Source organism: Hippopotamus amphibius, chromosome 9 (assembly GCF_030028045.1).
Source record: "Hippopotamus amphibius kiboko isolate mHipAmp2 chromosome 9, mHipAmp2.hap2, whole genome shotgun sequence".
NCBI lineage: Eukaryota > Metazoa > Chordata > Mammalia > Artiodactyla > Hippopotamidae > Hippopotamus > Hippopotamus amphibius.
This window is the reverse complement of record NC_080194.1, coordinates 43,117,639-43,131,078: the sequence shown is the minus strand read 5'-3', so window position 1 is coordinate 43,131,078 and position 13,440 is coordinate 43,117,639.

Sequence of the window (13,440 nt, the reverse complement as noted above, 5' to 3'; positions counted from 1 at the left end):
ATACAAGATGTGCAGGAGATGAGAAAGAAAAGCACAAGCCAAGATTACCTGTGAGGGAAGTGATAAAAGAGTTTCTTAGAAGAAAGATTGAATGATCCTCCATGTATAGAATGGACATAGGGACAACAGCCCCCCATGAAAAAACACCAATAAAATAAAAACCTGGATCCCCTTACATTATCACTGCTTCTCCTGGATTTTAACCAGCATGTCCCTTGTTCCTCAGGCTTTAAATAGGGAGTTCAGCATAGATCCCCACACTGGAATAGAAAACCGACCAGTTTGCTGAACCTAGTTCACAGACCCTGGAGAATGTTTAAGATACAGGAATGCTACTAGCCAAAGAAAAGCGAAATAGCATTGATGTGAGAGAGGCAGGTGCCACAGGGTTTTGATTTGCCTTGAGCAAACTGGATGAAAATGAAAAGAAATGAAGACTAGGTACTGTGATAGCAATGCCCACTTCAATGGAAACCACCACCTCATTGACATAGGTGCTGGTACGGAAAGGTGTTTAGAGGACCAGGAAGCTGTCATATGGTTGATGACACTGACACTACAGAAAGTTGGCCTGAGCTTCTGTCCTTTGCGGGCAGTGGCTCCAGCAAATCCCATCACACACACACACACACACACACACACACACACACACACACACACAGACCCAAGCCTCAACACCAAACATATCTGATGAGATGTGGTGCCTTGTACAATCATGGATTGCCAATAGCGACAGAGCAATCACAGGCCATTAACGTCAACACACAGTATTTAGAGATGACAATCAAGAGAATGTCAGCTGAGTCATGCCCCCAACACAGGAGATGATGTTCTTTGATACAAACAGCATCAACATCAACAACAACAGAAATCCATGAAGCATTGGTTGAAGAGGAGAAATAGCACTGGGGTGTAAAGATAAGAAGTTAGGCCAATTAGAGTGGTTAAGGGCCAAGTTCTCTACCATGTTGACAACTTATTAACCCAGAAATGATAAGTTCAGGCCCTAAGAAATAAATTCCACCAGGCATTCCCATAAGGGGAGATAGGTACAAAGAAAAGGCACCTCCCTTTCAAACTGTAAAAATGGGACTATTCTCATGAGTACCATACACACTAAGGGGTCTGCTAGGGCTGCTGTAACAAAGTACCACAGATTGGGTGGCTTAAACCTCAGAAACTAATTTTCTTACCATTCTGGAGGCTAGAAGTCCAAGATTAAGGTGACAGCAGGATTGGTTCCTTCTGAAGGCCTCTCCCCTTGATGTGTATATGGCCATCTTCTCCCTGTATCTCCATACCACCTTCTCTCTGTCTGTGTCTGTATCCAAATATTCTCTTCTTGTAAGGACACCAGTCATACTAGGTTAGGGCCCACCTCAGTGACCTCATTTCAACTTAATTGCCTCTTTAAAGATCCTTTCTCCAATAAGGTTACATTCTGAGGTACTGGGTGTTAGGACTTCAACATATTTTGGGGGAGGGATTCAGCATAGAAGAGGGGAGAAAAACAAAATGTGGCCCAGTCTCTTCTCTGTTTCCAAATTCCTCCCTCAGTTTCCCTTTGAGATAAATGGCTTCTGCGCATTTAGGGATTTGGGAGTTACATTTTTGTAGCAGTGAGTAGAGATGGGACCTTGGCTTCAATTTCCATTCCTAGATTTACTCCTCTGCCATTCCACCCCCTCCCCATTTTTTTAATGAAGAAACAGGTCATTTATTCCATAAAAGTTCTCAAATCCTGGATCTGGCTAATTGCATCCGCATGTTGTCATTTAAGATATTCTTCTGTACCCTGTATTTCCTGAAAACTGGTAGTTAAATCAGTTTGATCAGATTCAGAATCAAATGTTTGGCAAGAATTCACAGGTGGTGGTGTGTACTTCCTTTTGCACCACATCAGCAAGATATAATGACTGGTATCCCCTCTCTTTTTTGTGATGTTAATATTGGTCAGGGGGTTCAGGTGTTATTTTCAAGTAACTACATTAAAAAAAGTAATCAGAAATAAATGAAATTGATTTTAGTAATATATTTTATTTAATGCATTATATCCAAAATATTATCATTTCAACATGTAACCAATATGAAAAATTAATGAGATATTTCACTTTTTTTTGTTGTACCAAGTCTTCAGATTCCAGTGTATTTTACACTTGCTGCACATCTCAATTCAGATGAACTATGTTTCAATAGCCACTCATGATATGATTGCCAACACCATTTAAGATTTCTTTATAATTTTCTTTGTCTTCAGAATGTGTCCCTCTTAGGGGTGTACAGTAAGGCAATTATTAATTCCGGGAAAAACAAAAAGTTATGCAAGAAAGTAAATGTAATCATAGAACACTATTAGATGTTAACTGCAAACAATACTTTCAAAGTCATAGAAATGTAAGCACTGAATATTGATGTAACCAAAAATTGCAATGGGAGGATGAAGGAAGAGAACTAAATCTTCATCTTATAGAGGAAATGAGTAGATAATGTCTAAAATGGAAGTAACCAATTTTTTTTACCAGTTGGAATTCCTTATTACCATGAGACAGTTTTCTTCCCCTCTCCGGTTGAGTTTACATTTCCAGCGCATTCCTGTTTTGTGAATTGAACGCTAATTTCTCTCCTCCTCCCTGCCTCCCTCCCCCTCCCCCTGAGGAGGAACTTGGGGAAATGGAAAAGTCTCTTGGCTTCGGCACAGTTGTGATGTCCATGCTGTTTGGGTGTTGTACATGCTCCCTCTTCCCTGGTGACCCCGACTTGGACCACGTGTGTCCTCCATCAGAGGCAGTCTCTGCCATGAGGCATCCCTCCTCGGCACTTGTGTGAGTTCTCTGCCCAGGGGGATGAGCCAGAGATGGCAGGGATGGTGATCATCAAGGCTTGGAGGGGGAGGAGGAGGCATTTGCCAAGTGAGCAAGGCAGGGGCAAGGACACTGCAGACAGAGGGGCAGCACGGGCAAAGGCAAGCCACCTGGCACCGGCCTGCAGCGCACCAAGGGCCTGCGGTTACTCCTCAGGGACGCTGTGCATCTTCTCTGACTTTTCTGGCAGCCCAGGACCCTGGGCCATTTCCTAATCTACTTAATGACAGGCAAACACTCTGGCATCTGCTCAGCCCGTGGTCTTAGCACAAACGGATGCGACTAAATGGCCATCACAGGGGAATTCAGGGGAAGAGGAAAACAGCCATTGATCAAATCAATGCCCAGCTGCCCTGGGGCTGGTCTGTGACCTTCTGCAGCAGAAGCCTTTCTCCCACTCTGCCCTAGACCTGGGGACCTCCCAGCCACCGCAGCCCCATCCTCCACTCCTCCACCCCACCCTCCGACCAGCTGTGTGGCACCTCACTCGGCTTTCTCTGAATCTCGGTTTCACTGCCTGGCAAACACTGCAGGAAAAAACAGTCAGGAATCCTGCTGGCTCTTCCTCAGAACATGTGTGGCATCGGTCCATCTCTCACCATCTCCGTTGCTAACCCTCATGATCTCGCGCCTGGATTCCTGAACTGGCTCCTTCTTGCTCTGGCTGCACCCGTCCTCACCCCACGATAGTTTATTCGCCACACCACAGCCATATCCAGCCTTCCAAAACAGCAGTCCCCAACCTTTTTGGCACCAAAACCAGTTTCATGGAAGACAGGGTGGGGGTGGGGTGGGAAGGGTGCCTGCCACCACCTCCTGCTGTGCGGCCCAGTTCCTAACAGGCCGTAGACCGGACCGGGGATTAGGGACCCCTGTTCTAAAATGTAAGGAGGACCATATGTCTGCCATGGCTTCCCACCTCACTCACTGTCCTACCAGATTCCCTCCATATCTGGCCTCTGCTTTGCTTCTTCCATCTTCACCCCAGGTACCAGCCTCCTTCCTCTGGCAGCCAGGCGTTTGCTCTCACTGGTCTCTCCAGCTGGAAGGCTCTCCTTCAAGTCTGTTCAAATGCTTTTTAGTCTCTCCTGAGGCTTCACCTGACCACCCTATTGAAAATTCACATCCTCCTTGTCTTCCTCATCCCTCGTCCTGCTCTGCCGTTTTCCCCACAGCACTTGTCACCTCCTAACACACCATGGAATTTACACTTCATGATATCTGTTGCTTTTTGTCTCTCTCAGTGTACTAGAATGTAAGCTCCACAAGGGAAGGAGCTTTCTTTTTCATTTACTGATGATTTCCAAATACCTGCAAGAGTACCTGGAACATAATAGGCTCTTGGTAAATATTTGTTGAATAAATAATGAAGGAATCAATAATAAGATTCCTGCCTCAGAGGGCCCTTGTGAAACTTACATGAAATAATTAATTTGACTTGCTTTGCAAAGGCAAGGAATTATATAATTTCTTTCCACCTCACTCACTGTCCTATCAGTGAGCCAGGTTCCCCCAGCCTCTGGCCTCTGCTTCACTTCTGACGTCTTCACCCCAGGCACCACCCTCCTTCCTCCGGCAGCCAGACCTTTGCGTACCCACTGGTGCTAGACATTCTGCAAAACAGTTACATGGTTTAACTCGTTTATTCCTCACTATGAATCTCATTCATTCATTCCGCGAGTAATTGTTGTGCACATACTGTGTACTGGGCACTGTTTTGGGCACTGGGGGTAAAGCAGTGATGAAGCTAGACAAAACCCCCTGTCCTCCGGGAGCTTTCAGGAAGAGACAGACAGTACAAATAAAACGTGAAGTGAGTGTGATTATCCCTTTTTTTTAATAACGAGGAAACTGAGATGCCCAAGGTCATCTGATTAATGAGTGGCAGAGCCACGATTCAAATGTAAGTCTCCAAGGTTTATGTGCTTCTGTGCCTCGTGGGTGAGGGCGTCCAGGTTTAGGTGGGGTGAATGCTTGTGGACAAGGTATGTGGATCTAGGGTGAGGATGTGGGGTGGGGCCTGGAGGGCTGGCTGAGAGCCCCCCCCCCACTTTGTGCTTCCCCACTCCTTCCCAAGCGCTCCCCCTTCCTCATGATTGAGAGTCAGATGCATTTTACTTCCTGCCATGCTGGTGGGATCCAAATTACAGGCGTCTCATGGGTGGTGGGTGAGCCCTTACTTCTGCCCAGATGTCCTCACAGGGGGCACTGGGAGGACCAGCTGAGCTGTCACACCTCCCAGGGGATGGAGTTCAGCTGTAGAGACTGCCATTTGAGGAGGCAAGGACTTCTGGGGGCCTAGAGAGGGCAGAGCTTCTGGTATGGGTGGAGGCCCTGGAGAGGGGAGGGAGCTGGGGGTGCCAGCCTGGAGAAGAGCCAACTTGGGGTCTTGGTCCCACCTTCCTGTGGCTGCCCAGGCTTAGGGCAGATGTGCCGTGTGCCCCTAAGGCCAAGCTGGGGAGACAGGGCTCCTGTGAGGAGGGCGCTCCTGCAGGGACAGGGGTTGCCTAGGAGGGCGTGAGCGTTCCATCTCTGGAGGTCGGGGAGGGTGCTAATGCGGTCAGGGTGTTAGGGAAGTGCAGCGAGAACCCTTGTTGTGGAGGTAGACCCTTTCAGGGGCTCCAGCTTCAGAGAGGGGAGAAGATTCTGGCTTCCCTTCAGAAGAGCTCCCAGACCAGATGGAGGGGCTGGCCCTCAAGGCCTAGAGCGCAGCCCCAGACCTGCAAAACCTTTGGGAGGGCCTTCCTAGCCCCACTCCCCAACACGCAGCTGTGTCCTCAGACCCAGGATTCGGATGTCTTCCTGGCATCCCGTGAAGGTGGGGGACACCACCTTGGGCCTCCTTGAAGGTAAGCAGGAGGTCAAAGGGGTACCCACGGCCAGAGGACATCATAGAGCTGCCCTCAGGGACCCCTGTTCCTGGCAGAACCAAAAGAGGGCCAAGTCAGAGCCTTTGAAACCCCAGGCTGAGACACGGGGCCACGGATGGGCAGTGCCCTGAGGACAGAGCATCCGTGTCTGTCCCTCAGTCTTGCCTTTACAAAACCAGCAGCCGGACACGTGCTCCTCTGAGGGAATAAAATACCCCATAGTGCGGAGCTTAGTCCCATAGTGCCAGAGTGCAGCATGATGGATCCGCGAGGGGCTGTAGGGCTCTAGATGGGGAGCCCTTGGGAGCCCATGGGGCGGGTGGGCTGGAATGGAGACCTGAAACGTCACCGGCTCTCACGCACCCGGGGAGAGGCAGCAACCTCTTGTCAATGCTGATCAGTCCCCACCATCAGGAACACACCTGCAGCCAACAAGGTCGAGCTTATTACTTGCTGCAGCAAAGATGTCCCATCAGGGGATTCCCTGGGGTGTCTCCAAAGGAAGGAGTTAAGGAAGGGGTGCTTATAGGGTTGGGAGGGGCTGGAGTTCGTCAAAGGATGGTCTTTGGCAGAGATTGGTCAGAATTTGCAAAGCAGGAAGTTGCTGGAACAGTCAGAGATCGTATGTTGAGAACACAGGAGTCCTCGTGGAGAATTACTATTAAATCAATTTATCTGTGGTTTTCTCTTGGAACATGTGGGTCTAAATACACGGGTATTTACAAGTGTGAGCTTAGTCTGAGACGGACATCACAGCTTGGTCAGGCACTGTTACCTGTTTTGTGAGTCAGGGTATGTTTTGCTAACTGTGTTCCCAGTTTCAATTCTCAGTCCTACCCCCCATCTCACACACCCCAGCAACTTGGCTGCCAGTAGGATCATTTTCTTCTCCCCACCGCACAGGTGAGGGTCTGGATCCCAGTCCCCATTCCTGTCTGTGCTGCCAGCTCTGGCCACCAGCGGGCAGCAGGACAGCATCCATGAACCCAGGACCCACAGTAGACTAAGCACCTCCAGGCAAGGGAGCTGAGCCAGCGCTCAGATTGAAGGGATAGGCCTGAAGCTCTGAACTGCCCCGTTTGCTTTCCTTTGTTCCCAGGAATTCTGGGGACAGGGAGAGAAAGGGGAAGGGAAATGGGGAGTGAGGAGGGAGGGAAACTGAAGGGAAGGGAAGAAGAGTGGTGAGGGAGAGAAGGAAAGGGGGTCCACAGAGCTGGCAGGGGGATCCTCTCCCCACTCCCATCTATTCCTGCCATCCCAAGCCTGTCTACTTCCATCTCCTGGTTTTAGTCTGACCTCCTGGCAGCCCCTCCTCATCCCTCTCGTTCTCCCGCAGGCTGGCCACCCACCGTGGCCCTTCTGTCTCCAGGTATCTACGTGGTACTTGCCCAGACTGTCTCTCCTCAGCATTCGCCCTCACACACAGATGTGACCACTCAACACACACACACACACACACACACACACAGACACACACACAGACACACACAGACACACACAGACACACACACACATGCACACAGACACACGCACACAGACACACACGCACACAGACACACACACACAAACACACACACACGCACACACACAGACACACACAGAGACACACACACAGACACACACACAGACACACACACACACACACAGAGACACACACACACACACACACACACTGCCACCACAGGTTGCGTGACGACTTTTACTTTCTGCCCCCACATTTTGCAGTTGCCTTGGTCACAAAGGCTGGTCTAACAGTTTAATCCCACAATGAGGCAGGACTTTTCATGTGGCTGCTGATTTGGAATTTGGCTCCAGGACATAAATCTGAGGACACAGAGGGGTAAAATACCCACCTACTAAAGAAACCTGAACACAATTGGCGTTAGATACCTCCTCAGAGTTTATTATCCCAGCTCTCTACCACCCTTCGCTCTTGACTCTACAAGCTGAACACCTGACAGATCTGCAGCTGTGAGTTTGCAACCTAGCGGGAGGGGAGAGGGGGCTGGACAAGGGCTTTCCCACCCCCCCCCCCCCAAGCCAGGTGAGGGATGCTCTAGGAAAATCACTCAGGGAGACGGGTGTAACAGTTAAGTCTCAGTAGGAAAGATGGGGCACTCTCCAGTTGGCAACTTTGGGATGGTTTAATGAAGAGACTTATAAAAGTGTGGTCTGGTGTTTGGGGGGCTCCATGCAGAGGGGCACTGATGTCAGGCTGTCAGGGTCAGAGAAGCAAGGACAGCAGGAAGGGGCTGTGGCAGTCCTGGGGATGATCCACTGGTCCCTTTCCTCCTCACCTTGCCCCACACCCAGAGGAGAGGGGCACCCAAAGGAGGGGGAGCAGTGTCCTCCCAGCACTGGGGAAGCAGGAGGGAACAGTAAATGAAGCAGGCGATGGGCATTTTAAACTGGACTGAACTTTAGTTGTTACCCAAAAGTGACTCAAAGTTTTGGAGTTTGCCAAATATACAGTTTACGGATGGGAAAGGGAAATTAGACATCATTGAGCAGAGGGCGTCAGGGGGATAAAAATAAAACAGTTGCATGTTTGTGCCTTACTGTTTGCTCACTGTTCAGTAAACTGGGAAAGGAGGTATTATCTGTTCCATTTTACAGATGAAGAAACTGAGTTAGCCATCACAGAACTAGTGGTGGCTAAACCGGGCCAGAACCCTACTATTCCTGCCTTAGCTTCTCTGTTTCCCCCGACCTCCTCCTTTCCCTGAGGCTGCTACTTGGTAACTCTGAGTTCAGCACACACAAACAGAACTGAATCGGGAGCTCCAAGGTCAGAACCCAAGGTATAGCCCCTCTCACCCACATCACTCAGGCTTCTCCCTAGGACGCCCACCCCAGGCCTTCCAGGATGAGTTGTCACTCCCAGGAGGTACAGACCAATGCTGATGAAGGCAGCTGAGGCTGCTGAAGAAGCCAGAGAGCCCTGGCCTCACATTTAATCTCCATGCTGACTGCTGCATGACCTTGGATGAGGCACAGCTCTGTCTGGTCTCCAGTCCCTCAATATAACCAAACAATCCCTGGGGTCCCTGCTAAGATGAAAAACTGATTCCAATTAGTCATGTCTCCCAGGGGACTCACGTGCTGTTTCACAGTGGCTTTTAGGAGTAACAGCCCCAGGAAGTGATGTCAAAGTTGGGAGGGGAAGTGCAGGGCAGGGAGGCCCAGACGGTAGAAACAGGGGAGATATCTGGGGGCAGGTGGATCCCCTGGTCGCTGCCGGACAATGGTCCAGCACAGCCATTGTGCCAGGAGTGGAAAATCCTTTTCTGATTCCATCTCCAAGGGCTGAAAATAGTCTCGGTGAGCCCCTGGGGGCTGGCTCAGTTTGGCCCATTGTTCCTGGCTGGGACAGGGCTGAGACTGGACACCTGGCTGACCTGGAGCCAAGACAGAGGCAAGCCCTACTGAAGAGGCCTGGGCCATTGAGGGGTGGGTGGGCAGAGCCAAGGCCTGTTGCATATGGGGAAATTGGAAACTGAGGCCCAGAGAGAAAGGGGGATTCGCCACATCACATGGTGCATAAGGGCAGAGGAGGATGAGTTTGGCTTCTGGGGCTCATTTTCCCCACCCTTCACCCGCCACCTCAAGTACATATCCCTGGGGAAAGCAAATTCATCCCTCACCCTGCAGCCCAATCACTTCTGGCCAAGCTCCAGCCTCACCCCACCGGAGGCAGAAGCATCAGACATTCAGCTGGCCGTACTCCAAGGCACTGTGTGGTACCAATGGAGTCACTCCGCCTTTCTGGTCACTTGATACTAGGGGAGGCCCACCACCCCACCCTAGTCCTCCAAACTGAGGGCTCATGGGTTTGTGGCAGTGCCTGGAAAAGCAGCTGTTAGTTGTGTCTTTGATGAAAGATCTAGGTGGCTGCTGCCCTAAGGTAGGGAGAACTGGAATGTCCGAGGCGAGGTCTCCAGGCTCTACAGAGTGACCCAGAGAGGGCAAGCAGGTGGCCTCAGGTCACACAGCAAAAACTGCCCATCCATTGCCTGCTCTGGCCCAGCTCCAGGCCAGTCCTCCAGCCCTGGGTCTCTGGCTCTTGGATAAAACGAGGAGTGGCTGCAGCTCCCTGTGGTGGGCACCACCAGTCAGGGAGAAACAGCTAAGGCTGCTGCCAGGGGTGGGCGGGAGCCCTGGAGCCCATAGGGGCTGGCTCTGGAAGATCAAGGGCATCCTCCTCCCACTGTCACCTCTCCCTATTGCCCTTCCACAGCCCATCACCTGGACAAGGTTCTGTAAACACACACCAGCTCACGAGCCTGAGAGCCACCTAGTGCCAGGCGAGGCAGAGAGTGGTCCCACACCTCACCCGAGGATGGACCTGCTCCCTCCTCCTGTACTCTGGGGACACCTTAGCCACAGGGGACACTCCATTGCTCAATGGCTGGACACACTGTCCCTTCCTTCAAATCACTTATCCCAACGTGGTTACATATTAAATTCTGTGAACTCCATGAGGGCAGGGTCCAGCTGGTTCGCCTCCATATCCCCTTGGCGCAGTGCCTGGCATGTGAATGCTTATAATGTGCTAGGCTCTAAGTGCTTCATGTGTTTTCATTCAGGTAAGCCTCCCAGTGCCCCACAATGGGAGGTAGTATCTCCTTCTAGAAATGAGAAAATGGAGACGCTGCGAGATTGATTTGGCCAAGATGCCACAGCTAGAGGAAGTGGAGACAACACTCAAATGCAGGTGGTCTGGGCAGAGAATTGGTGGCTTAACAGCCCATCCTCACTAGACTGCCTCTCTCATATTGAACTACACGAAGCATCGCTTACAAACTCTCCTGCCCCACAGGGGTTGCAAATGGCATGGGATACTGGAAAGGGAACTGATCTGGGCATCAGATGGACCTGAACTCAAACTTGACACTCCCATTTACTGCCTGTATAACCTGGAGCAAGTTCTCACCTCTCAGAGCCTGTCCCCTCATCTGCTAAATGGGGGTAATAATGTCTATTTCACACAGTGGTGGTGAAGAGTAAATAAAATGGATGTGAAAGGGCCCTGCCTGGTGCCTGGGACATGGGTCAGTACCTTAGCTCCCCTCCTCAGATGGCTGACTCTAAACAGATCAGCCCAACTCTGCCTTGACAAGGGTGGTAGCAGAGGGAAGCTTTGGTGGCCTGATCTGGACCAAGAATGGAGTAACTGTGTCTGGAGGACATGTTGGCCAGGGCCTTTCCTGGCCTTTGGAGGGTGAGTGTCCCTCCTGGGCCCTGGGACGACTGCCACCCAGGGCCGAGACCCCTATGTGCCAGGGTCCCTGCCCCCGTTGCACGGAGCTCACTGAGAAGAGCTGCTGCAGGCCAGCCAGCAGGCATTTACTTCTCCCAGCCGCTCTCCCACCCTCACCACCCCCCTCCCACCTGCCCCCCCAACCCCAGGTCCCGGGCCTCAGCTCCCCAGCTCCATCAGACGTAGGTGGGGGTGATGGCAGGATTCCCACAAAGGCACCGACCTGAACTAAAGGGAGCAGAGCAGCGGGGGCAGCCTGAGCCCCTGGCACACATCCAGGTGCCACGCTGACCTGGCAAGTGACCTTGGACAAGGTCCCGCCCCTCTCTGGCCTTGAGTCTGCTGCTGAGCTGGTTAATCCCTGGGGTTCCTGTCAGGGACTGTGCCCTTTCACAGTGGCCTTCAGGAGTCAACAGCCCCAGGAAGTGATGTCAGGGTGAGGAGGTGGGGAAAGGGCAGGGAGGCCCGGAGAACAAGAGGAGATATTTTGAGAGCAGACAGGTCCCTTCACGTCACTGCTGGACAATGGTCTGGGGCTGGGAGTGGAAAGTCCTGCTCTTACTTGGGCTGAAAATAGCATAAGGCAACAGGGTCAGGAAACTCACCCATCAGGCAGGTGGCCTGGGCACTGAGAGCAAGGCCAGATGTCCACACCGAGGGACCAGGCAGTCTGACCAGGGTCCACAGATGGGGCCCTGGGCCGGTCCCTGGTTCCCTTAGGGTCTTCATTCTCCACCCGCACCACTGCCTGCCACAGGATTAGATGGTGATTAAGGCCCTCCTGCCCCTAGGTCTTGTGTCCTTAGAAATCTGCAGGCAGTTGGTTTAAGGAAGGTATCCTGGGGCCAGGCCATAGTATGGTCTCCATGTGCTGTGGGGCCCTCAGTTCTTGGGTCTCCAGGACAGCTGCTGGAGGAGTAAGTGAGCAGGATATGAAAGAAGTGGGGACTGGGGGACTTGCCCCATGGTGGACACAGCCTTATCCCCAACCACAGATACACACTCAAGAGTCCCCAAAGTCGTGATGTATAACTTCCTACCTCTGGGTCTGAGCAGGCCTGAGGGGGCCAGAGCTCAACATTAACACTCCTGGCTAGTAGAGTATCTCACTTGGATAGAGGATCCTTATAAACTGGGATGGGGTTCAGCCTGAGCAGCAGCTGGTAGGAAAGGGATAGGCTCAGGCCTGCAAGAATGGTTCAAGGACAGACTGTAAGAGATCATCACAAAAATACTTATAGGGACCCGGGCTGCATTAACAGAAGTATAGAACCTAGAATGTGGGAGGTGAGCATTTCACACTACTTTGGGCAGGTCACCCACATTGCACAATGCAGAATAATCATTTGAGTCATGGTTTATGACAGGTCCCTCTCACATGGGGGAGCCCTGGAGCTAGACTCTAAATAGAGCTGTTCTGACAAGGCAGAGTAGCAAGGATGGAGAAGTCATAGGAGGTAGGTGTAGGTGCAATGAGGAAAGAAGGACCTTCTCTCAGGCAGTATGGGCCCATTGGGCAAGGGCTCTCCCAGAGGGAGAGAGAATCCTTCTTCTTGAGGTTAAAAATGAGGTGTGTCAGTTTTGCCCTGTTCCTGCCCCAAGACTAGGGCCAGGCCCTGTCCAGATGAACTCTACAAATCTCCAGAGTGGTCCTGGCTAGACCCAGAACCTGTCCCAGACTCATCTCCCCCACACTAAGCTCTGACCCAGCCTGAGCACCAACCATTATGCCAGGTAACTGGATTTTCCCAAGAGGCAGAGGACTGGACAGGAAGAGTGACTCTCTCCCACGCTTATCCCCAGTGCAAAGGAAACCTCGTGGTCAGGGCAAGGAGGGGGACCTGACTTGGCTTCCTTGTGACCAATCCACCCTCATTCCTGCCTTCAACCTGGGCACCAACTGCCCAGCCGTCTTCCAGTTCCTATACACACTGCTCTCCTGCTCCCACGTCTTTGCCTAAAATGCACCTGCACCTGGATGTTCTCTGATGAAGTGCTTTTCTCAGAAGTCCACGCACTCCAGGAAGCCTTCCCTGATGCCCTGGTCCACTGCCCCAACAACTCAGCATTACGCAGTGGTGTGCTAGAGAAACCTGTACCTGCTTACAAGAGCTATTTGTTAATTTTTCAGGAATTTTGCAAGGAGGCTGACATCACATTGGTAGTCTGAAACTGGCTGTGGTAGGAGTACTTGTAAGACAGCAATTGGAAACGCTACAAATAAGCAGTTCCCCTCACCCCTCTTACTCCAGCCAAGAGCCAGTTAAATGCTTTAACATTTACTAGCATATGACTGGTAACTGCCATTAAATCCTAAAGGGGGGATCCTGAGGACTGGGACCCCACCTGACTCCTCTCTGCACCCAGCAAAACCAGGCATAAAAGCCAGTTAACTTTAAAGTGGAGGATGACCTGGGACCTGGAGAGGATATTCCTCGTATGAGACCAC